A 24,925-nucleotide genomic window follows, 5' to 3' on the forward strand; every position below is an offset into this window, starting at 1 on the left:
TCCACAGGGGTCCCTTTAGACAACACTTGGTACATTTGGGACAAAGGTCTTTTAAAGTGGAGTCAGTGTCGAGCCAGCCAGGAGCAGGTGGAGTTGGGTAGCCAGTGTGAGGATGTATGTGTTGCAGTCAGTGATGCTTGACGTCACTGATCCGCTCCAAGGGCCAGAAGCCTGAGCTGCTCTAAGGCCAGCAGTGTCTATTGCACAGCACCAAGGAGGGTGAGAAGATGAATATTTGGATCCTTCTCCAGTAAAGTGGCCACAGTGACATCCCCCTCTCCACCCAATAAGGGTTTAGTGCTGCAGAGGGAAGGGTCATAGTTTCCTGCCCTATATAGATGGAGGCATATCCATGTCAGGAGATATATCAGCTGTCACCAAGGGTGATGAGCCTGGGGACCCTGCCCTCCATTTTGTGCTGCAGGAAAGAATTCTCCTGCCAGGCCACAGTTCTGTCATGTTAGCCTCTATCCCAGTGTCCTGGAGATAAGAGTCTTTCTATGGATGCAAGCACTGCCCCTGAGCTGCAGTGTATGTAAGTGATGCAGCCTGAGTCTTGTGAATCAGGTGTAAGGCACAGTGTGGACCCAGCCCTTTAAGAAGGAACTGCTCCAGCCCACCTGTGCCCATTAACAGCCTTGATGGGCTCTGCTGGAGGACAGGTGTCCCCCTACAAAGGGCAGCAGGAAGTTGCAAACTCAGGAAGCTGTAATAGGTAGTGAGGAAAAGTTCTTGTAAGGCAGACCCTGAGCTTGGAGGCACTGCCCCTGCTAGGAGGGCTGGAAGTAGCCTGTTGAGGTAGGAAGAAGACCCTAATGCTAGGGGAATTTGGAACTCAGAGACTGAAGACTAAGCTCCAGGCAGGTAAAACCTGGCAGTGGTGATTCAATTGGGACCCATATCTGGGAATGAGGGCAGAGGACTCCCTACCTAAGGGGAGAGAGACACTGAACTGGGGCTGGGACTTGGAGGGCCAGACTGTGTAGGGACTAAATACACTGGGACCTCCAGGAGGGGAATGTTTTCAATGATCTTTGAACTGCAGGTGCAGACTTTAAGAAGCCCCTGCAGCAGGGGATATTGGCAGGGTGCTGCAGACTTTGTTTGGGAGGCAGCTGCCCTGGTACACACACACACACATATATCAGGAAGGGGCTTCTCTGACCATAGCCACATCCCTGCCTAGCTTGCTGGATAAATACCCACCCGCTTATGCAAGCCAAGGGCAAGCTCTCCGAGGCAGTAAACTGCCACATTTTTGGATTTCTCTGTGCAGATGCTATAGGTGAAAGGGAGACACTATGGTATGGGCCAGTGAGTGTCTGGTAGCATCTCGGTGTGAGAGGTCTGGAGGTAGTGGGATCTCTGTGATGAAGAGGGGATATGACACTGTCTTCCTACCCAAACACTGTGTTTGAACATAACACACACAAGGCCTGTCTGGTAATCAGATCATCTCACTCCCAGCCCTGCCTTCCACCTAGAACCCCTCACAGGTTTACTCTGACATTGCTTTCCAAAACATTCATCATACTGTGGAGAATACTGCTCTCCTGGGGGGGAGAGGTCCTTTAATCCAATGTTTAAATTACCTACATCAGGGGCAATATTTCACAATTCAGAAAAAAGTTCTGTTGATTCTTGTTGGGTCTCTCTTTCCCATTGGTGAAACATGGGGAAGTATTAGACACATTTTATTCTATAAGATAACATAATATCTGTGAAACACCCAGATCATATGGCAATGGGGTACCCAGAAGGGAAGAAGCCCCCATGGTGAATCTGAGGTGGAGGTTTCCTCTCTCACGACAGAAGTACTAGATGGTAATTAATAGTGCAGAGGCTTTTGCTGAGATTGTTCTGGCCATCTTGTCTAACTAGAGCCACAGAACCATGAATAAGGCTCAAAAAGAGAAGAAATCTCAAACTTTGAAGTAGAAGGGCTCTCCTTCCACCATGTTATAGCCCAGGCTAGTTGCTCCCAAGCTGACAGAAAAATTAGCTTTACTTCAAGACATTGTCTCCTGAGCAGTAAACCAAGTGTGTTCAACAGCACACTGCCACAGTAGAAACAGAAATACTGGGGGAGCCCCGACTCAGCCCAGTAACATCAGAACTAGAGCGAAGATGAGACAGCAGGACAAAGCAAATGTCTACTACAATCCCTATGCTGTCGACCCCTTTGCTGTTAATTCTCTGGCCCTGGCTGAACCAGGGTTGACATGGTGTGGAAGCCACAGCAGAGGCCTAGGTGGGGGCATAACTCATACAGTCTGCATGTGCCCTTGTGCTGGAGAACACGAAAGGGCAGAGATGTCTGTCTGTTAACTGTGCTTGTTCACAGGAGCGCTGGGCCGTGCAATTGCTGCAGCCAAGTTGTCCTCTCTAGCTTGAGAAAACACAATGCTGTTTTCCCTCGCTGGTTCCTTCACACCAGGACAAGCTCTGAACGTGAGTTGCTCTGCCTGCCCCACTGGTGTGCTATTAATGCTGAGCTAGGCTCTAGCCTGGCTGTATTTCAAGCTACTGAGACAGGATTAAAGAGACAGGTGAAATGACATAGGAATTGTCTATGGGCAGCCCCATATTTTGAGCCATAGCCTAGATGCCGATGGCTAGGTGGCAGCTCTCTTTCTTCTACTAGGTCTCTTCTGTGGGATCAGTATGGCCAGAACATTGTCAGGGTGAAGAAGGACTTTGAGTCCAAAGAGCAGTCCCCAGTGTGTATTGTCCCCCAAAGCAACTGCTGTCTTGGCAAAATGTCCAGGTGCGTCCACTTAAGGAATAGACTGTTCTCTGACTACAAACTAAATCCCTCTTCCACCCTCCTCCTCTACAGGTCAGCTATCAATTTCATTGCAATCAGGCATTCCACAGGCTGGTAAGGACAGGAGATTTCAGTCTCCCTTGGGGTAGATTAGTGTCTAACCCCATCCTTTGCCCTTCCACACCACACAATACCCATGTAAGCCCCCATTTAGACCCCATGTGGAGCCATTCAGCCTTCGTGTGCTCTTCTAATCCACGAGTCTCCAGCAAGCCATGAAAACATTTTATACACTCTGCTCTGCATGTCCTGTGTAGGAGAGGAACCCTCCCCCAGCAATCCTATGGTCTGTGCAATAGGCTACCAAACTAGGCAAACTTGTTGTATTATCATACTGTATTTCATGAGAACTTCAATGTAAAGATCTTTATCAGCCACTCCTATTGCTTCTGTCATAAGACAGGCTATGCCTTGGGCAAATCTTCACCTTTCTGTGCCTCAGTTTCCCCATGTGTAAAATGGAGATAACTACACTGACCTTTGTAAAGCACTTTGAGGTCTAATGCTTCAAAGCTCTACAGAAGCTAGTTGTGGTTTATACATGCATGATAATATTTAGGGGATCCCATGACACAGGACAACATATCCACCCACATAATTTATTGGACTGAATAGAATGGGGAAATTGATTTGTTTATGCAACATCATGGAAGTATTGGATGTAACATATTTTCCATGACATTTTCTCCATATATAATCCTTTACATGGCAGAACAACCAACCACTAACCAGGAAGTAACTGTAAAGAGTTGGCAAGAGACAGCAGCTATGGGGAAGTTTTCTTTTCTAAGAAAGCTTGGGAATGTGGCAGCAGAACAACACACCCTGCAGGTGCTGATTCATAAAAATTTGACAATTAGTCATTTTTCAGAGCAGCGTTGACATTTTGTGTATCATGTAACTTCCCAATCCATCCATTTCTGACTTTGTATGTCCTGACATAGCTGACAAAGTCTATAAATCTAGGACTGTTTGGTCACTTGGAAGTCTGAAAGTTAATTTTCTGCTGCCATATCCAATGCATAAAAGTGTGAAAAATACTACATCTATCCTTATTATGGCATGTATAGAGTATTCATTTTTAAAATTAGAAATGACTAAAAGAAATCAATTACAACACACTGAACCATTTTACCACCTTACAATGTTGATTACTTACCATTAGAAAAATATTAATCCTATAGATTTCAAAATCACCCCCAAAATGATTGGCCTCACTCATCACCGATCTTTCTGTGATTAATGTAACATCTCGTTCCTATGGAAAGTTAGAAAGTCCATCAAGAGAGGGCTTTGAATGGATGTATTAACACAATCTAACCATGGCACTGTAACCAGCCCCTCTGTAATTGCATATGCACACAGTCTGAGGGCAGATGGTGTTGGCTGTGAATGGACTTGTGTTAACGGGGGTCTAGGATGTTATGTAGAAATTACCCATGAACGTCCTAGGTAGACACAAAGTACTTATAAGGCCCTTGTTACTGTAGTGTCTGAGCACCTCACAATCTTTAATTCATTTATCCTCACAACAGGCCTGTGAGGTAGGGCAGTGCTGTTATCCCTCTTGCACAGATGGGAGAACTGAGGCCCAGAAGGATTATGTGACTTCTCTACGCTCCCCCCAGGAGATCTGTTTTGGAGCTGGGACCCCTATGTATCAGGCTAGTACCCTAACCCTTCTCTCAACCAGAGATCTCCTCCTCCCACTGGCTGTAGCATCTTCCTGCCTCTGTCCCTGACCCAAGAGCCCTCTGTCTCCTGCCTGGCACCCTCTGACAGATAGTGAACCTGGCTTGCTGGAAGAAGGTGGTTTCCCACCTGCCCAAAGAGTGCCTGGGTAGCATGGTGATGAGTGCTCGGTAATTCCCATAACAGAAGTAAAAGTGTTAGGAAGAACCAATCCTCTTCCCTCAAGACACTCCTGTCAAGTAACAATGCTGCATTTACTAGTTTCCATGGCACCAAGTTGGCCTGCGGCCAGTGACAGGCCAGAAACATGTTAGGTGATCAAAGCTCTTCCTTCTGGCAGAATAAAAGTCCCAAATCTTATCACACCCCAAAGCAGGAGTTCTGCTATGTCACCAGTGAAGAGTGCACCTGACCTGAAAAGAAACCTCAGGCCCAAGGTGCACCCCAACTCCTCTCCTGACAGACGTCCATCCCAGCACTCTGCTCCTATCCCTGCTTTCTGGCTAGAGAGCCTTCAAAGCACCCTGGGATTTCTGATTCTCCCTTCATGGGGCTGGTTACCTATGCAGAGACAGGGACTTGTCTACCAAAGTGGTAATCAGGCAAACCTTAGGGTTGCTCTAAACGTGCCTGCCCCTTGCTCTAACAAGGAAGATCTCCCCTTTCCCTCATTTGTCACACAGAGGGTGGGACAAAGCTGTTGGCTCAGTTAAATTGCTGATGGCAGGCAGTCGGGATTTTGGCAGTGATTTGGTACTTTCCCTTCTGGCCTTGGCTGAAAGCATGAAACACAGTAGAAACAGCCCTGTTCAAATCCCAGGTGAAGGATCCAGGAGCTCTGTTTGTGTCTGCAAATATCTTGCCCATCACAGCTACAAATACTCCAAAACAGGCCCTAGTGGGAGCAGGAAAGACCCCGAAAGAGAAGACAGGAGGGACTGAAGTCCATCAGTGCTGAAGGGCTCCCAACAAGCAGAGGGGGGTCCCTACTCCGTGCTCCAGGGGAACCCAACCAAGGTGGCCTTGGAAAAATGTCTTTCTGAGCCAAATATGGACATAGAACTGGAAGCGGCCTCCTGGGTCTGTGAGCCCAGTTCCTTGCTTTTACAGCAACCCTTGCTTTTACAGCAACCCTGTTCATGAACTTATCAAGCTCCATCTTACAGTTAGTTAGGTTCTCTGTCCCCAGTGCTGCTATTGGTGGTAAGCAACCATCAGATGAGGATCTATTCAACTCTGTGCATGGAGCAAGAACCACCATGGCTAAATAGCTGACCCCACTTATACTCTGTGGGAATGTTGGTATCCCAGTGAGGTGGGGTCTCCCATAACCTCCTGGGGCAGAGGATTCAAACCTCTATTGCTCTTTGGAGGGTAATGTTGGGGAGGGAAAATCTTGGGCAAGGAGAACAGGGAAAACCTCTGTTCTTTAAGAAAGCACCAAAGACTAATGCTCCCACAGAGCTGATGGGACCCTCCGTTTCAAGGTCTAATCCAAGAGACCCACTTGTGGTAAGCTACATGATACTCAGTTTGTCTACTTGAGTTAGTAGAGTGGACCCAGGTATTGCACAGAGTTGGGCTTTTTGGTTTCTTAGAAACCCTACACGTGTCGTGTTACAGTTAGATCATAGATCTAAATCTAATTCTTTGTGATCCTCTTGAAATATCTGATTCTCTATGCAGCAGGGTCCAGTGAATGGAGCACTAGAATGGGAGTCAAGAGACCTGCTCATTGACTTAACCTCCCTGTCCCTCAGTTTTCTCCCCTCTAAAATGGGGGCTCACACCTCACTGTAAAGCACTTTGAGATCTAGGGACGAAAAGTCCGATATAAGAGTTAAGTATTGTTAACTGAATAGAGGTGAGTGCTTTTTTAAATGGGAGAGACTCTCTATGAAATAGAATGTATTGTACCAAGGAGACTAGCAATTACCTGTAACTCCAAAAGCTCAGATTTCTCATCAATTATCTATCTGCTTTGTTAACTACAAGCACAACCTTCCAGCGCCACAGGGCAGGGGAGTCGTCCTTCTCAATGAGTTCACAGGAGGGAGGGGAAAAATCCTGATTCCTTGCTTCTGAACTGCATGTTCTATCGCTAATTAGGAACAGGCTTGGACAGGCCTGCCTTGCACAGAAAGGAAACCTACCTCTTGGGTGGAAGAAAGTATTGGCTGGTGTTTTATCACCAGCTAAATTTAAATAACATGCCATCGATAGGAATGTGAAGAGATTACCAGCAAGAAATGAACACAATAGCAAAACCACAGCAGAGTGAGTTAAGCTGTATTCAGATCACCAGAGCAGACCTTCCACTACCAGTGCTGATCAGAGCATGTGAGATCTTTTCCAAAGCACTGGAAAACAAAGTTAAGATTGAGTTACTCTACTCATGATTCTTTGCCAAACTGTCAAACTCTGACTATTATGGGAGTTTGGGGAGTTCGCATTTGTCTAAGAGCAGAAATTTAGCTTGTATTTCTTCTAACCCTCTGTGGTATTACTCATCACGAGGTCAACCCAGAGAGAGATGTGCATGTGGATCTTCCATTGAAGTCAGTGGGAGCTGGCCAGATCAAACACCTGATGGTCTGCTGGTTCAGGTTGATTTTGTATCCCACTCCTGATCTGTGCTCTTTTCTCTGACATGAAGAGAGATGACTACTTCGAGGTTTGCCCGTCACTGTAGTTAAACGTTTTGGATGTTCCGTTTGGATCTGGTTGACCATTTGATGAGCTTGTGGGAGGACCGTCTTACTTGCAGTGTCATCAAGCCAACCCTGTTATTACCCTGTGGGGTACCTTCTCCATTCCATTTCTGCACAGTACTCCCAGGAGGCTGAGGCACAAGGATTGAATTCATTGCTCGGGTTAGTGGGTGTTACCCCATTGTCCTGAGCAGAACTGCACCTCTTTACATCAATGGTGAATTTGGCCAGCAGAAAAATGTGCATCTTACTCTGCTAAAAAGAAATTAAAGTTATGGTAAAACAAGATGGACAATTTATTTGAGGTTGTTGCACAAACTAGAAATTACACAGGCAGGTTTAAGAGAAGAGGGAACACAACTAAAGGAGAATTTAAAGGCAGTCCTACTCTAGAGTAAATTGGCATAAATGGCATTGAAGCAACAATTTGGATGACGATGCTATTAATAGGTTGTTGTTAGGGTCTGAGCCTGCAAAAATTTGAACATCTGGGTAACTTTCCCTACATGAGTAATCTCTTTGGGTATGTCTACACTGCATTGTAACTCTGGGTTTGTGGAACACAGCCTTGCACATTTGGTGTTTTCAAGCCTGGGCTTGTGTCCACAGTGCACTGTAAACCTGGTGGACTTGGGTCTCACAGCTGTGTTGATGCTTCCAGACTGCACTAAGCAGACCTTCTCACTCAGGTCTGTGGCTTGAGCTGTGTCCACACTGCAAAATTACAGGGCATGGACCCAGGGGCGGCTCTAGATATTTCGCCGCCCCAAGCAGGGCGGCATGCCGCGGGAGGTGCTCTGCCGGTCGCTGGTCCCACGGGACCAGCGAACCCTCCGCAGGCATGCCTGCGGGAGGTCCACCGGAGCCGCCTGCCGCCCTCCCGGCAACCGGCAGAGTGCCCCCCGCAGCATGCCGCCCCAAGCACGCGCTTGGCGTGCTGGGGTCTGGAGCCGCCCCTGCATGGACCTGTCACAATGGGACTCAAGCTCTGACCCGCCCCCTGCTGCTTGTTACAAGAGTTTGCAATCTGGGGGCAGCTTTAGATAGTCAGAGAGCAGCAATGACCAGGGTCGTCAGCTCTTTTTCATCTCCTTCAGGCCAGGAGGTTGTGATTACCTGGAGATTAGATGACTGCAGTGCAGTGCCTTAGAGCAACTCAGGAAGTGAAGCTAGAAGAGAATGAAACAGCTTGAGTCTTAAGTACTGATCGTTTTTTCACCATGACCAGATCCAACGCCCATTGAAATCATCATTGTACATCCGTTGACTTGGGTGGGTGCTATATCAGAGAGGCAAGATATTTCAGGTGTGAAATACAAAACTGGTCCTGGCCACTTGTGACCATTAAAGCTTTTTGTATTGACCAAATTCCAACTAGGGTAATGACATTTTGCCTGTAGTACTTACTGGTCAATTCACCCTGCAGTTTCACTTGGATATTGTTGTGTAGTGTTACAGTGCACTGGTACAGTTCACACCAGAAGTGGCTGCTTAAAATGAGACGTGAATGCACTGTTAAGCTTCAAACACCAGAAAGCAAATAAAGGGGACACCTGCCCAATTGTCTATTAAAAACCTTGTGGTTGTGGTGGAGCCTGACTCATGAGTGTTGAATGCTTGAGGTTGGCAATATTGGAGCTGGCCAGAAGGGCAGGGGGGCAAAAGGCACCTACAGGGCTGGTGGGGTGTCAGGACTGAGCAACTTCAGCTGAGCTTGAGGACTAGCCGGCCCAGCCTCCAGGCAGGTTATTGAGCTCAGCTGGGTTGTGGTAGAACTGCCTGATTGGCTGAGGGCAGCCACGAGAGGCTTGCCTTTAAGCTCAGCAGCAGCAACTCACTGGCTGCTCAACACTCCTGATCGCTCTTTCTCCTACCTTGCTCCTGTCCTGCTCTGGGCCTGTTCTTGCCTTGCTCCTGATTCCTGGCTTGGGCTCCACCCCTTGGCTCTGGTTTCTGGCCCCCACATTGAACCATGGAGCTGGACTGCTGGCACCTGGGCTTGCCGGGGGGAGTTAGAATCCCACTGTGGATCATGCTGCTGCTCCACATTTAGGAATTGGTCAGGATGTGGGGTTCCCAAGCCGGAGACGTTGTGGGGTTCACTAAAGCTGCATCCAGAGCATCCGACATAAGGTGCAGTTCTGCTCTCAAATGAGATTAGAAAAATGGCATTATGGTTTTCAATCTTACAATCACTCCTTGGCTGCATGTCAAATGGGCTCAATTTACCAACGGATACGTCCTTCTAGCTGCCCGCCCTGAAAACTCCTCCGAAGAGCTAAGAAATCTAGCTCCCTCCTTTCCATCCTTAATACAGATCCTGCGAGCCCACTGTTTGTCCTTAATCTGTGCCACCCCCAAGGCTCTGCATCCATGGAGCGCGGTGAACAATCCACCCCTGGCCTCAGAACTGTGCTCCAGAATCTACATTTTCTTTCAAAGGAATTGCTGTTCTAGCCCTCCTGCTTGGGAAGAAAACCTCCCAAATGCATAAAACATCTATGGGGAAGGGTGACACCAAGTCAATTACATATCAGGCTAAGTCATGCAAGGGAGCCCACCCTGATTGTATTTTCCTGTTAAATACAGTAAAATTAAACTTGATTTTTTTTGTTTAAATGTACTTGAAGCCGCCCCAGAATTTCCAGTTTCCTACAGGCATGTGCTGCTGAAACCAGGGACCTTATCTTGGAACTTAGTCCATCTTGTCGGGGAGCACACCGGCCTGTTCAGTAGACTTGCATAGGGGGATAGCATTGGGGGACTGTGGGGTTGCCCAAGTGGCCAGGCAGCTGGAACTTATGTATTGGTTGATTAACAACAACTTGGTTAGGATGCATGGCCCAGAAGGGAATCAAGCTCACTCTCCCAGATTCTGTAGGGCAGGGGGAAGTATAATCTTGCTTTGTCCCCCATAACGTCATCCTCTCCAACTCTGGATATGTTGAGAGACCAGAGCCATGGAGTGAGAAGTCACTGTTGTTACACAGCTGCAAATCAGGACAGAGCAGAACTTAATTTGAGGAGGTCCTTAAACCTGCTTCCTTGGAAGAGAGTCAGTACCGGAAGAGAATAGGAGAGTGGGCTCAGGGGATGTCCGAGTTGCCTCCTGGGGACCCAGAAGGATGTTAGTGGGAGAAGTAGCCTTGGCAGACAGCTGTCACACAGTTAACATGTGGCAAGGGCAGAATGATGGCCTGAGGGGACAGGAAATAAGGACTCCAACCTGCCCTCCCCGGGGAGAGGATGTTGCTTGTCTAACCACTTCCACATCTCATTTCTCTCTCTTGTTCAGTTTATTTTGTTTCCTGTTTGCTGTCTGTTTTTATCACCTAATCTTGACATACCTAGATTAGGCCCTGGAATACAAAACTGCGTGCTTGGAGTCATGCATGTTGTTTTCAAACACCCACAGGTGTGTCTGGCTTTCAAAACTGTATTCTATAAAAAGTGAATAAAATGTCAGGTTAAGGAATAGGTGGGTTCAAGTTTGTTTCTGAGGATGGAAGCAAATTCAAGGTTGTGACTCATTTCTGAACCAGTTCTCCATTCCTAATGCAATCCAAGTGCTTTCCCATGGCCATATCCTCCACACAATCCATTATACTTCCTTTTGATGGCCTCTTCCATTTGATCACTCTCATCCTGTTGTCTGCTTTGGAAGATGAATTTCCTTAAGTTCCTCAAATTTAGGGGACTGAGTGCAAATGCAAAATGATACAGCTGCTTCAGATTCTTAGAGTGAGTACTGCATAGGACAACAGTTTTCTGCTTAGAAGACAGTTAATGAACTGACCATTCCCAATCTTCTGGCCAGATATTAAACTACTCAGTTTAGGTGAGATACACCCCATGCAGAGGACCAGAACAAGACTATGCACCATTTAGTCCACCCAAATGGGACTTAAATTGGGCTGCAAGTGGTACATACATATGCCTTTGTGCTAGCTCTAAGCACAGAGGTGAATTTCACTTTCTCTCCATTCATAATGTTATCAAAGCAGAGTGGAATTTAGTTAATATTTAACCATATCATCCCATTTAATGTCCTTTGTAATGTCCTTTATGATTTCCTTTCTAGTATCTCCTGATGGGAGTTCTTTTATCTAGCATATTTGATCTATATTTCCATCTCCTGATAGCAAATATAAGGGCCACCTTCAATGTAATCTTCAAATTCACACTATTAGAGGAGAATACAATGAATTCCTTTATGGCCTTCTCTGTATTCACTCAAAGTGCATTATCTCATAGGCAGAATGTCCAAAACTCCATCTTGGTAGTCTAGTTTTAGGAAACTAATAATAATTGTGATATCTTTATAATTTTATCTAATAATTCTCATCTTGAAAGATCCCAAAGCAGTTTACAGCCTATCAGTATATAGAGCTCAGGCATCAATGCAGACAGCTCTCGGGTGCAGTGTGGTAGCTGTTTAACAGCTTATGGCAACACTACATAAGTAGTTTTATTAGGAGATGAACTGGGGTGGGGGGAAGCTGTTTTCAACTGGAAATAAGGAGGGATTGGATTTAGGGAGGAAAAAAATTGGAATTTGACCTGGACACTGCTGCTAATATTTCTCAGAATCTTTAATGACCAAAATTGGTCTGGATCTTTGTTTTACGTCTCATCTAAAAGTCAGGAAAACAGGAGTATGAGTTGAGATCATTGAGTATCCCCAACTATACTATTCACTATGGCTAAGTAATATACAAAGACTACAGAAAATAATCAGTATGTGACTAAATCATAGGTTCTGAGGGGGGAAAAACAATAGCATAGAATCTACCCCAGAGTAAGTTTAAAGTCAACATAGTTACACCAAGGATGAATTAAGATATAACCCTGGCCCTTTTGCTGAATGAAGCCTATATGGAGCCAGGATAACTGCCTTCCTCAAGAAGAATGCAATGGCCTGCCATGAGGGTAACACTTGTGACTAGATCTCAGCGGGAAATGGCTTTCCCATCCTGCAAAAAATGCAAAATATTAGAAAAATGTCTCTATCCCATCTCAGGACAAAAGATCAGAATCTTGGAAACATTGGAGCTCCTTATCCTAAATGATCAGTGTCAGCAATAACCTCACTCACCTATCAGTTTGGCCAGATTTTAATCCATTTAATGTGTGCTGGGATAATTTTATACCTTTCTAGATTTTAATCAAAATATTGTGTGGTACACAAGTCAAAGTATGTTATGTCAATACTATGTCAGTCACACTTCGTAATCTCAAAAAAAAATCTAGTTAGTTGGACAGAATCTATTTTCCATAAACCTGTGTTGATTTGCATTAATTACATTACCTTCCTTTAATTCTTTATTAATCGAGAGACCTATCAACTGCTCCATTATCTTGCCCAGGCCTGATGTCAGACTGAGAGGCCTATAATTATCCACGTCATCTCATTTACCCTTTTAAAAATATTGGCAGACTAACTTTTTTCCAGACTTCTGGAACATCCCCAGTGTTCTAAGTTTTATTGAAAACCAACATTATCAGTCCAGCGAGCTCCTCAGCTAGCTCTTTTAAATCACTTAGATTCATGTTATCTGGATGTGTGAACTTAAATGTCTAACTTTAGCAGATGCTGTTTAGCATCCTTCTGAGATACTAGTGGAATGGAAAGAGTGTGAGCATATTCTTTGACTACATCATCACCTTCCTCCCCAATGCAGAACAGAAATATTTATTGAACACATTTACTTTTTCTGCTTTATTATTGATAATTCTACCAATACCATTGATGAGATTCTTTTTGTTCCTAATATACTTACAGAACTCCATTCTATTGTTTTAAACCCTGCTGGCCATAGATTTATCCGTGTGTCCCTTTGCTTCCCTTATCAGTTTTCTACAATTGAATATAAAGACATAAGAATGGCCCTACTGTGTCAGACCAAAGGTCCATATAGCCCAGTATCCTGTCTTCTGACAGTGGCCAATGCCAGGTGCCCCGGAGGGAATGAACAGAATAGGTAATCAAGTGATCCATACCTTGTCGCCCATTCCCAGCTTCTGGCAAAAAGAGGCTAGGGACACCATCCCTGCCCATCCTGGCTAATAGCCATTGATGGAACTATCCTCCATGAATTTATCTAGTTCTTTTATGAATCCTGTTACAGTCTTGGACTTCACAACATCCTCTGGCAGAAAGTTCCACAGACTATGCGTTGTGTGAAAAAATACTTCCTTTTCTTTGTTTTAAACCTGCTGCCTATTAATTTCATTTGGTGACCCCTAGTTCTTGTGTTATGAGAAGGACTAATCAGCACTTCCTTACTTACTTTCTCCACACCAGTCATGATTTTATAAACCTCAGTCATATCCCCCCATAGTCATCTCTTTTCCAAGCTGAAAAGTCCCAGTCTTATTAATCTCTCCTCATACGGAAGCCGTTCCATACCTCTAATCATTTTTCTTGCCCCTTTTTGAAACTTTTCCAATTCCAATATATCTTTTTTGACATGGGGTGACCACATCTGCAGGCAGTATTCAAGGTGTGGATGTACCATGGATTTATATAGAGGCAATGTATTTTCTGTCTTATCGATCCCTTTCTTAATGCTTCCCAACATTCTGTTCACTTTTTTGACTGCCGCTGCACATTGAGTAGATGTTTTTCAGAGAAATATCTACAATGAATCCAAGATCCTTTTCTTGAGTGGTAATAGCTAATTTAGACCCCATCATTTTATATATATAGTTGGGATTGTTTTCCAATGTGCATTACTTTGCATTTATCAACACTGAATTTCATTTGCCTTTTTGTTGCCCTGTTACCCAGTTTTGTGAGATCCTTTTGTAGCTCTTCACAGTCTGCCTGGGACTTAACTATCTTGAATAGTTTTGTATCGGCAGATTTTTGCCACCTCACTGTTTACCCCTTTTTCCAGATAATTTATGAATATGTTGACTAGAACTGGCCCCGTACAGACCCATGTGGGACAACACTACTTGCCTCTCTCTTCTTTCTGAAAACCAACCATTTATTCCTACCCTTTGTTTCCTATCTTTTAACCAGTTACTAATCCATGAAAGGACCTTTCCTCTTATCCCATGACAGCTTATTTTGCTTAAGAGCCTTTGGTGAGGGACCTTGTCAAAGACTTTCTGAAAATCTAAGTACACTATATCCAGGAGCAGCGCCAAAGTTTCTGGCGCCCTAGGCAGAATTTGGGGGGCAGCATTTTGTGCGCTCCCCACGGGGCGTGTGGGAGCTTCCGGTTCCACTCCTGTCGCGCCGCGGAAGAAGCACCCTCTGCCGAAATGCTGCAGGTGACAGCGGCAGTCATTGAGCTGCTCAATTGCCTGCCGCTGTTTTCCGCGGCACGTCGGCAGAAGGTCCTTCTTCCGCGGCGCGACGGGAGCAGAACCGGAAGCACCCACGTGCCCCGTGGGGAGTGCACAAAATGCCGCCCCCCGAATCTTGGCACCCTAGGCGACCACCTAGGGTAGCCTAATGGAAGCACCGGCCCTGACTATATCCACTGGATCCCTCTTGTCCACTTGCTTGCTGACTCTCTCAAAGAATTCTAGTAGATCGGTGAGACATGATTTCCCTTTACAGAAAACATTGCTAGCTTCTGATTAACATTCGTTACTACCGATTTTTCTTTTTTATTTCTTCATTTAATCATTTATACATACAGCTGCCTTCTAAACCAGGTTAGCCTTCTTCCTCGATTGTGGCTTTTGGGGCATCTAGCAAAGTGTTCTTAAATAACTCCTGATTATCATTCATGTTTTTTCTGATTAAATTCTTCCTCCCAGCTGATTGGGCTCATAATTGCTTTCAACACTATGAAACTGGCCCTTTTAAAAGCACCAAATATCTAATTCTGAGCTGGACCTAATTCTGTTTACACACTCTAAATGTGAAGTCATGATTGCCTTGTACAAAAGTTACCATTAATTTTTAGCTCTACAATCAGTTCCTTTTATTCCTGTCAAGATGAGGTCTAATATAAAATTCCCCAGTGTTGGACGCAGCACTTCTTGAGTTAGGAAATTGTAATCTATAACATTTAGAAATTCACAGGGATGTTTTAGTATTGTCAGCAAGAAACCTTTAGCATGTGTCACTCCAGTTGAAGTCCCCCATGATCTCGCTGCTTTTTTCCACTGCGTATTATAGATAGATGCATAAGGAGCCGGTCATCCTGTTCCCTAGTGTCATTGATGGTCTGTAGCGGACACCAGCTGCTACTCCATCTTGTGCTTTATCTGTTGGGACATTGATCCGTAAGCATTTAAGATAATTTTCCTCCGAGTTATCAGTGACTCGGAAACAGGTAATGCCATTTTTGAAATGGAGTGCCATTCCCCCGCCCCTTTTGTCCACTCAGTGGGGTATAACCATTGATTTTTAACATTCCAGGTAGAATAGCACATGAAATGTGTACCTTATTAAACAGAGGATCCTTCCTGAGAATGAGCATGATCTCACCCAGTTCTGATGCTAGCACACTTCTCACTAGCAGCTCCCGAGCTCTTCTCCCATATACCTGTTCCCATGCTAATTAAACTTGGAATGCAGGATAGATGGTAATGTTAGTTGCAACAATGTATCATTTGTTGTTGTTTCCAGGTGCTTGTCGCCATTAGGAACCCAGGGACTCGCATGGACTTCAGACCCTGTGTGTTAGCAATACCCAGGGTGTTGCTGATGCCTCTAGTTGCTGGCCTGAGTGAGGCTAAAACCAGCCACATCACTAGCTCAAGTAGAAGAGGCTGGGGTTTGGGGGTTGAGAGCCCTGGATTCAAGTCCCACCACCAGCTGTATGCTGCAAGTTTGTGTTCAACCAGAGCACATTACACAACAGTGCCTACATGATACTTGAACCCTGTGGAGTTCAGAGTCTGTGATCAAGTTTGTTTGCGAGGAAGGGTATAAAACACTCTAGTTCAGGGGTCTCAAACATGCGGCCCGCGGGCCGCATGCGGCCCTCGGAGCTCTTCCCTGCGGCCCGCGGAGCTCCCCCAGTTACTTCCTGTCGCCGCCAAACTCCCCTCACCCCCGCCCCCCTCCCCGAGTTATTTTCTGTGCCTAAGCTCCCCGCGCGCTGCTCCCCAATGTTTGGGGCCGGGTCTCTCCCCTGGCCCCACCTGCCGCCCCCACGCGCCTCCCCCCAGTGTCTACCAGCCCCCACTTGCTGCCCCCTCACCGCCGGGTAGCCTGCCCGGGAGCTCACGCTGACTCCACTCCTCCTCCGCTATGCCGGCTTCCGGCATCACTTGCTGCCGCAGGGTCCTAGCGCCCCCCTGCACTAGGGCCAGGGCAGGCTGCCCTTCCCCTAGTCCTGAGACTCTCCAATGCCCCGAGCCTCTCCAATGCCTCAAACCCCTCACCCTCAGCCCCACAGCCCTCACCCCTGCACCCCCTCCTATCCCCAAACTCCGTCCCAAAGCCTGCACCCCCACCCCCTGCCGCAGCCTGGAGCCTGCACCGAGCACAGAGCCTGCACTCCAGACCCCCTCCCCCACCCAAACTCCCTCCCAGAGCCTTAGGCAGTAAATCTAAGTGCGTGTTTTGTCCTTTGAGTGAGGTGCATTACTGAGTGTATATATTTATTAAAACTGCTTGGAAATGACTTCGTCAAAAAAAAAGAACACTCATGGAAGAAAAGAGAGTTTTCCAAGACAAATGGGAGAATTTATATTTTTTCACAGAGGTAAAAGATAAAATTCAATGCCTTATTTGTCAGCAAACGATTGCTGTTCCCAAGGAGTATAACGTGCGTCGGCACTATGACACGATGCACCGTGAAAAATATGATGCATTCACCGGAAAAATCCGAGAGGAAAAAGTTCAGCAACTTAAAGCAGCATTTGCCAAGCAAAGAAATTTATTTTCAGGGATTAACAAGTCTAGCGAAGATTCAGTAAGAGCAAGTTTTGTGATAAGCGAAATGATAGCTAAATCATCGCGACCTTTTACAGAAGGCTTATTCATAAAAGAATGTCTTATGAAGGCCAGTGAAATTTTATGTCCTGATAGGAAGAAAGTTTTTGAAGGCATAAGCTTGTCTGCAAATAAAGTTGCCTGCAGGATAACGGATTTAGCTGATAATGTGCAAAAACAATTGATTCAAATGGCAAAAGACTTTGAAGTATTTTCAATTGCTCTTGGTGAGAGTACAGATGTATCAGATACCGCACAGTGTGCAGTGTTCATTAGAGGTGTGGACTGCAATTTGAATATAACTGAAGAATTGCTAGACTTAATGCCACTGAAGGGTATCACAACAGGACGTGACATATTTCAAGGATTGGAAGAGTGCATTGAAAAAGCTGTTGGTGGCGCTTAGCACTTTCCAGGAGGGAGGGGGGAGGAGCGGGGAGCCGCGCGCTTAGGGGAGGAGGTGGAGAAGAGACAGGGCAGGGGCGGGGCCTCATGGAAGGGGTGGATTGGGGGTGGGGCCAGGAGCAGCCAGGGGGCGTGTCAGTGATGCGGCCCTCGGGCCAATGCACTAGTCCTCATGCGGCCCTCGGGGTCATTTGAGTTTGAGACCCCTGCTCTAGTTCATGTTTCCCTCTAGTGGCTGGGTCCGGTGGCTATCACAGTCTGCTCCTAACAGATGTGGGAATACTCACAAAGCTCCAGTAGTCAAGGCCTGTGCTTTTGTTGCTGAAGGACCTGGGTTCAGTCCACCTCAGCTAACTCAGGTTGTCTGTAGGTGTCCATTACACATACACAGTGAGATAATTAGCTCTTTAGCTACTGGACTAAAATATAATGCTAGGCTCAGAGGCTGTTGGTTTTATGGTGCGTCAGACAGCACATCTGCATCCTCTAGTGCCATTCTCAGGCCTTGTTTCAGTGCTAACTCAGAAAGCAGAGCATCACTTCCTGCATCTCACCAGTACTATTTCCTGTTGTGCTTGCACTTCCTTTGGCAGCATCCCATCCAAATACTGACCATACTTAACCCTATGTAGTTTGTGATCTCAGACAGCACGAGATCAGCACAAGGTGACCCAACCTGTTTGGGACATGTGGTGGGAAAGGGCTTTAACTTAATAAACATTGTTCATGGTTGAGTAAAAAAAAAAATTCTACTTTATTTTTCAACAGAAAAATTTCCAGGCTGCAGTTCAATAAGGTGAAGCTGGAAGACGCTGGGGAGTATAGCTGTGAAGCCGAGAATGTGCTAGGGAAAGACACAGCAAAAGGCAGCCTTAATGTGAGAAGTGGTAAGTTGAGACACCAGAGACTTTCAGGAGACGGCTATTGCCTTTCTTACACTGGGGGACCATGTTCTGCACATGATCTGTCTTGTGTATTGTTTAATACTTTCAGGATATCAAGTGAAATAATCTCGGGAGATAAAGAAAAATGCAGCCTAAGCATAAATGTTTATCGTCGCCATCTGCCACTGGCAGAGTGGTTGATCTACACTTTAAATAAACTGCAGACTAAATATTATTAAAAAAAACAATTGGAGGCGGTGGTAGTGGAGGTGATGGGTTTATACTTTTAGAAGCATTTCTGAGAAGCAAAGGAGATGACTAGTTAAGGTATAACTTCTCTAAGGGTGAAATGCCGACTGATTTTCATCCAGTAAAGTCCCTCTCCCTGGGAGTGACGTGTGAGCTAGTGAATGGAGCCTGTGGTGGGTATCAAAAGACTTTCTTTTGTTACATGATCCTCCTCCTGCTTACTACTGCAAATAATAATACTGCTCAAATATGATTAAGGTGTGTTGCTCCCAGCTTTAAATGGGACTATTTTAGTATTAAGCACTCCTTCGGTAGTGTTTGCAGACCTGGGCCTCTACTTGTAACCTTGGGTAGGTTAATCAGCCTCTCTGTATGTCTTAGTTAACCCATCTGCAAAAATAAAAGGTCCCTATCCAGATCTGTAAAGGCCCCCAGATGCAAAATGCTAGTTGTGTGTTAAGCATTGTGTCTGAAGAGAGCCCTCAGGCTCTGCTCTATCTTTTCCATTTAGGAAAAGAATCCAAAGTTAGTTAACTGGACAGCACAGCCTTTTTAAACTGTTTGAACTGCATTCTCAAATCTAGACCATCATTACAATAGCAACATATGTATGCGCAAGGGGTAACTGCGCCTGGAAATCAGACACAGCGTGTATGTATTTTATGGTCTCCACTTAGGCAGCTGTGTTTTGAAAATGTAGCCTTTTTATCAGTCTCAGATGGATGAAATATAAGTCACTGACAATCCTTTCCACTCAATGAGGATGGAGTCTGCTTGTGTGATTGTACAGCACCTAGCACAACAGAGCTCTGATAGCAATGCCAGTGAAATGCAAAGCATAATTATGGCAATTTAATGCTGCTAGTTCCCACAAATTCAGACGGCATCCACATTATATAGCGTATAAATATTTCTTCCTACGACAGGTAGGGTATGATATGAGAGGTGTGTGCTGGTGGAAAGGGCGAAGGGTTTTCATTCATTCCCTGCCTAGCTTGGAGGTTGCATCTCAGACAAATGTACACAATCTCACCTGGAATGTGCAAGGGCTATTCCGGCCACTGAAAACCAGAAATAACAAATGCAAAGTTCTGGTCTCTCGGCCTAATTCTCTGGGCTGTCCCCTTACTGAGTGGGAGCTGTAGATTCCATGCTGATGGAAGCACTAGAAATACAGAAAGACTGACTCAGTGGTGCAGATATACCTACTGTAGCGGTATTAATCCACCACCAAAGCTTCCTCATAAGCATACCTTAGTGGCATTTAGCTGCATTAACAGTAACGTCTTTACTGTTGCTACTTGCCAGTCATCAGCATTAGTGCAGAATAGCCAGGGATGAAAGTAACTTACTGGTACACTGGAGTCCTGAGCGGGGCGTGGCCTCAACTGGAAGAGGCGTGGCTGGGAGTCCCAGGGCCTTTAAATCACCCCGGAGCTCCCAGCTGCAGAGGCGGCTGGGAGCCCCGGGGCTTAGGGGTGAATTACAGGGCCCGGGGCTCTGGTCACTGTGGAGCTCCAGGCCCTTTAAATCACTGCAGGAGCGCTACCCTGGGGCGGCAGGGCTTGGGCTAGGGCTGGGATAGTGGTGGCTGGGCTCCAGCAGTGATTTAAAGGGCCAGAGGCTCTGGCCGCTGTGGGGAGCTCCAGGCCCTTGAAATCACCGCTGGAGAAGCCGGTCCAGTCCAGCACGGCATACCAGCTCTTGCTGGTACACAGTACCGGACTGTACCAGCTTACTTTCACCTCTGGGAATAAGTGATACTTAGTACAAGGCTTAGGGCTCTAATGGTGATCACCTGTGAAAGGTAAATATAAAGGTGGTGGTCACTATATTCAATCACAGTCCACCACTACTCTGACCTTGTCAGTCTCCTCTTTGAATCCTTTCATTGGCTCCCTCTGCTTCTGCCCCAAGTCCAAACTTCTTATTCTCCCCCACTGCCTACATCTTTGCTCACCCAGAGTCTCCCGCCTAAGCAGGTACTGCATGCTTCTCCCATTCTCATTTTACTGCCAAATTCTTCCAGCCTACCCCCTCCAGCTGTCCTTATGCACCAAGCAGTGACCCCCTCTTTCTTCAGATCTCTCCTTAAGGAACATGTCTTTCAGTAGTACACTTTCCATGATATTTGCTCCTCTTTGAGTCTGCGTCTTCCTCTGGTGGGTAAACTCCACTGTCTTGTCTATTAATTAAATTGTAAGCTCCTTGGGGCAGGTCCTGTGCCTCTCTTTCAGCATGAGCCTACTGCATAAATCTCTTTCTTATTCTATAAAGGACATCGATAAAACAATAAAGAAAGCAGGAAACACAAATACAGCGAAATAGGAAAGAACACGTACGCAAGAAGTTCACACTGAACAGTGGTGGCTGTACGACATAGACAGTCAAAGAAAACCAGGCACAGGTTACCCATGCCCTGATCCTAGGTCTTTGATTCATAGCTCCATCAAAATGGACTTCACCTGAGTAAAGCAAAGAAGAGAAAAGGAAGAAATAGGAATAAAACTCCAGTCTGTGAGAACAATCACTCTAAAATCCCACATCTGCAAGGAAAAAAAATCTCAAAATTCTAGATCTTTTTATGGGTGACAAGATGGATGCCAAGTTAACTGATATGATAAAGGTACGGTCTGACCCAGATACCCTTGCATGTGGCTGCTCCATTGCGCAATAAAACAGCGTGATACTGCTGTGGGTTTTTTGTTTTATATTTTTAATTAAAGGGAGAGTTTAGCTCTGGTGAAAGATACTGGATTGGAACCAGGCACTGAGATTCATAGGGCTGATCTCAGCTGCTGATCTCCCACACAGGGGTGCAGCCAGTGCTTAAGTTGTAATGAAAGAGGTACTGGGGCTTAAGCAATGATTTAATTTTAAATTTTAAACTTGTTATGACTTTGAATTGGCAATAATACCACCATACATTCGGTCATAAGACGTTTATTTGAAAGAGTTGCCCACCGTCTAAGGTGCCACAAGGACTCGGTTTTTTTGCTGATACAGACTAACACGGCTACCACTGAAAACTGTCCTGTACTAGTGTTAGATGTTTACAACCATGCATTCTACATCATATACAAAGTAGTAGCTTGTGCAGAAAAAAATTAAAAGCAACTGCAGGAAAAAAAAGTCTGAATATATTTGCTAGCTACAGACCTCTCCACCTTTGCCCTGGCTCTCTCCCTAGGGTTGTTACACAATGTTATTCTCACACATCCCTTATTCTCTGCCCTGCTGTACCCGCCCCCCAAACACACACACATTCTTTGTTCAGTTGAAATTACAATAACTGCGGAATTATATTGTACTATTACTTAACAACCAACTATGGTGCTTTGCAGTAACAACTTTTAAATGAGTCACTAAAAATAGTTAACTATGTCTGCTTTGTTTTCTATATTGTTAAGGAACATTGTTAAGAGCAATGAAAAATTATATTTTCGTATGGACCGAACAAATGTAACCAAATTAAAAAAAAAAAAGATGTAAGACCTTTCTTTACCCTAATCCTGTAGTGTTTGGGAGAAGTGGTGTTGGATACAGCCTTGTGCTTTACTTCACCAGAAAATGCCAGCAAGTATATTTGCACCCCCTACTAGAGCTCTGCATGGGACTATTTTTTTAATCCTGCTCCCATCCCATCCTGCAATACCCAGTCCTGCATTGTTTGACTTTTTTTCCCTGCTCTCGCTATTATGGCAGCAGCAGGACTAGGATCCCTAGGACCTGCAAGGCACATTCCCTACCGGTTTTTTTTCATTCACTACATTTTTCTGCCCTTCTCTGCCCCAGCTTTGCACCTGGGTGGCTGCACTGCTCGTCCCTCCGTCATTATGACCCTGATGGATACAACTATGTTGAGAATTTTAAGAAAAACACATTTCAGATGAAAAAAATAGAGATATTTTTGTTCACTTTCCTAACTGATGCAGCAAGCCCAGAGGTGTGGGGGCTCAGCCCTGACAAACCCCAGCACAAATTAAGCACCGGCTGCAGCATTATAAGTGGAGACCTGGATGGACTCCCAAAGCTAGTAACGAGCCTCCTGGGCCAATGGGAGTGTGTCACCCCCTCAGTGGGCACTAGGGTGACCAGATAGCAAGTTTTAAAAATTGGGACGGGGGTGGAGGGGTAATAGGAGCCTATATAAGAAAAAGCCCCAAATATCGGGACTGTCCCTATAAAATTGGGACATCTGGTCACCCTAGTGGGCACTCTGTCCCCTTCTCGCCATGGCTGTGCTGCAGGTGGAGGTTGATAAGCCTGCTACAGGCTTGGCTGACAGAGCAGGGTCTCTTAGCTCATGCTCTAGAGCAGGGGTAGGCAACCTATGGCATGCGTGCCGAAGGCGGCATGCGAGCTGATTTTCCGTGGCACTCACACTGCCCAGGTCCTGGCCACTGGTCTGGGAGGCTCTGCATTTTAATTTAATTTTAAATGAAGCTTTTAAAACATTTTAAAAACTTTATTTACTTTACATACAACAATAGTTTAGTTATATATTATAGACTTATAGAAAGAGACCTTCTAAAAATGTTAAAATGTATTACTGGCACGCGGAACCTTAAATCAGAGTGAATAAATGAAGACTCGGCACAGCACTTCCAAAAGGTTGCCAACCCCTGCTCTAGAGGTACATGCGTTTTGATCCATAGGTCTGAGGTTCAATCCCTGCTGCCCACAACCCAGCCAGGGGCACTATAATTTTTAATATGTAATTTTTACTCCTCCCCACCACCACTTCTATGTATTTCCTTTTGAGAAAGGTGTCCATTCCAAGTTCTAGGATCCTGGGCTAGGAACTGAACTGGAAATGCAATCCATAACAAAGGCCAAAAATAAATAAGAGCATAAAGGGAGTACCAAACCGATGGCATTTTTTAGAGTTACGAGTGGCCAATCAGCAAAAATAAACATCTTCCCCACCCCTTTCCCCTGTCCTCAGTTCTCACTGAACCAAAACTTTCCATCCCCCACATCTGAGCCATTTATGATGAATGGCCTTTTCAAGGCAACATGTCCAAGCTACTGCAGACAAGGGAGTAGGGAATTCTAAAGTCCCTTGTGTAGCACATGTCCAGTCAGCAGCTTCCTAATAATAGGAGATATACCAATCTCCTAGAGCTGGAAGGGACCTTGAAAGGTCATTGAGTCCAGCCCCCTGCCTTCACTAGCAGGACCAATTTTTGCCCCAGATCCCCAAGCGGCCCCCTCTAGGATTGAACTCACAACCCTGGGTTTAGTAGGCCAATGCTCAAACCAGTGAGCTATCTCTCCCCCCTCTCTGATAACCCAGAGGGCTCCAGCACAAGTGCTTCTGCCAAGCACAACCACAGCAGGACCACATGGAACGAGGCCTCTCTCAGCCAGGCAGGCCCATGTAGAACTTTATTGGCTGAGATTAGCCCCTTAAATGCAACCCAGGCAGCCGGTCCATACACAGCCCTAGTGAGAGATGCTCATGAGGAGATATTCCACTTCACAAGCGAGCAGCCGTGCTCTGCACCAGCTCCGGTTTCCAAAGCAAGTACTCACGTCGCAACCCCCCCCCCCACTGCAGTTAGCATTCATTTTAAACCCTGTTCTCAGCTGAGGAATCTAGGACAGAATGAAGTCTCTTTGCCATGATACAGGTGGTTCTGGCACGCCAAGGTCCAGGTGCACTGTGAGGAGTCTTTCACTGCACCTGCTCTGTGGGCTGAGGGACTTAATTCTCTGGGCTGCCTGTTCAGCACTCTCAGCATTAATTACATAAACTGAAGGAAATGAAATATGGAAAAGAGTTTGTATCTTAGAATAAAAAATATTTGAGTTAAATGATGAGTCCATCAAAACATCTTTCAACAAAAAGTTGGGTTTTTCATTACCTAATTGCCATGAAAATTTTCAGTTTTTCATCAGAAAAAGAGAAAATCCCCAAATAAACTTTCAGCTGAAAGTCATTCCCCCAAATTTTTGGCAGTTTTTGGCTAAACATTTTTGGTTTTTAGTCAAAAACTTGCAGTTTTCAGTTGCTGAAACAGAAACATTTTCACTTTTTTTGAGGAAAATTAGAATTTTCCAGCCAGCTCCTTCAAGTAATCTACTCTTGAAGTGCCAGTGGCATAGACTATAGTGACGAGGCCACATCTAAGAGACAGAAATGCCCCCCCTTACCAGATGCATGTGGAGAACCTGAGTTTCAAACCTCTTTTTGCTTCTGTTTGTGTTTTCCTTGAATTGCTCTTTCCCACTGTTCTCTTTCTGC

At 45.5% G+C, this 24,925-nt stretch overlaps 1 protein-coding gene across 1 annotated transcript in view; it reads left to right on the forward strand.

The window, feature by feature from the left end:
* The window catches only part of NRG2 (neuregulin 2), a 184,157-nt gene that overhangs the window by 69,764 nt on the left and 89,468 nt on the right, over positions 1-24,925 (forward strand). The window contains exon 3 of the mRNA XM_045028853.1: positions 18,311-18,429. The gene's annotated coding sequence lies outside the window, so the exon portion shown is untranslated. The remainder of the gene's footprint in view (positions 1-18,310; positions 18,430-24,925) is intronic.

Source organism: Mauremys mutica, chromosome 8, assembly GCF_020497125.1.
Source record: "Mauremys mutica isolate MM-2020 ecotype Southern chromosome 8, ASM2049712v1, whole genome shotgun sequence".
NCBI classification, from domain to species: Eukaryota; Metazoa; Chordata; order Testudines; family Geoemydidae; genus Mauremys; species Mauremys mutica.